This window comes from Cherax quadricarinatus, chromosome 57 (assembly GCF_038502225.1).
Source record: "Cherax quadricarinatus isolate ZL_2023a chromosome 57, ASM3850222v1, whole genome shotgun sequence".
NCBI classification, from domain to species: Eukaryota; Metazoa; Arthropoda; class Malacostraca; order Decapoda; family Parastacidae; genus Cherax; species Cherax quadricarinatus.
In genome coordinates this window covers 564,601-566,271 of record NC_091348.1, presented here as the reverse complement: position 1 = coordinate 566,271, position 1,671 = coordinate 564,601, and positions in this window count along the sequence as shown.

Genomic DNA, 1,671 nt, shown 5'->3' with positions numbered 1-1,671 from the left:
AGTCCTGGAGATGGGAAGTACAGTGCCTGCACTCTGAAGGAGGGATGTTAATGTTGCAGTTTAAAAAATGTAGTGTAAAGCACCCTTCTGGCAAGACAGTGATGGAGTGAATGATGGTGAAAGTTTTTCTTTTTCGGGCCACCCTGCCTTGGTGGGAATCGGCCAGTGTGATAATAATAATAATAAAAAATAATTAGACATGAGTATACATAGTTAATATGGGCTGGAGGGATTAAGTTACTTTACTGAATTTGACATGGCAAGTAATAAAAGGTATTTGGGCATAAAATTACGTTAATTTAATGTAACTGATAATTATTAAGGACGAGACAGAGCGTCAGCAATTACATTACAATGACCACTTATGTGTTTTATACTAATAGAATAAGGTTGGATTCTGAGGGCCCACCTCATGATCCTAGCATTTTTACTTTTCATGGTGTTAATATAAGTGAGTGGATTGTGGTCTGAAAAAACGTTAATTTTAAATGGGGAAGTGCCCAAATACACGTCAAAATGTTCCAAGGACACCACAAGAGCTAGAGCCTCTTTCTCAATAGTGGCATAATTTTTCTGGTGTCGTTTAAGCTTAGATGAATAGTAACATATAGGATGGAGAATGTCAGTGGATGTTGACTGTTGGAGCAGCACAGCGCCCACTGCATAACCACTCGCATCTATATGTAAAAAGAAGGGAAGATTAAAATTAGGACTCAACACTGGAGCAGAGGAAAGCAGATGCTTCAACCTTTTGAACGAGTCTGAACAATCTCTAGTCCAGATGAACTGAACTTTGGTACTAATGAACATAGTGAGAGGTGTAGGTGGAGGTGTGTGTGCTGGCTTGCCTGTCACTTGACACACGTGGCAACGTCGCACATGATCAGCTACTGTTTCCTTCATCTTTGGCCAAGTAAAATGTTTTTCCAGTTTACCAAGTGTCTTCTTGACACCCAAATGTCCTCCTATGGGACTATTGTGAGCAAAATCAATGGCTTGTTCACGAAATGTAACTGGTAACACTACGAAATGCTTGACTGTGGTGGAAACACTATCAGCTGACAACTTACATGTATTTTTCTCCATCAGTACACCGTTACTATAATAGTAACAATTATCGAGATCCTTTGCTTCACTCTCAGTAACTGCTATATCTCTCAGTCTTTCCAGTGACTGATCAACAAACTGATCCTTGATTAAATCATCATGAGTTAGAAATTTAACGTCAGTTGTGTCTTGACTAGGTTGATGACCGGGGGGAGTCAGTGTTAATGACCCTGGGCACAGAGCATCACTAAACAACATATTCAACCCCAAATCATTGACATCCACTAACTCAACAGGAGACAAGGATGGTTGTTGTATCTTTGACATAGCTCTAGTAATTGCGCTGAGAGGAAATAAAATAGGTTTCTCTTTACAAGCTTCAATGGCATAATTATCGTCAGTGTTATTATCAATCACAAGTGGTTCCTTACATATACCAGCATGAAGGATATCATTCCCTATCAACAAGTCCACTGACCTGATGGGAAATACACCACTGGATATACCACTGAAATATAACCAGTATAATAGCTTGTCTCAATATAAACTCTGTGAAGAGGCACTTTTATAACAGCCCCTCCATAGGCTTCTAACAATACATCTATCTTGGTATAGGTATCGTCA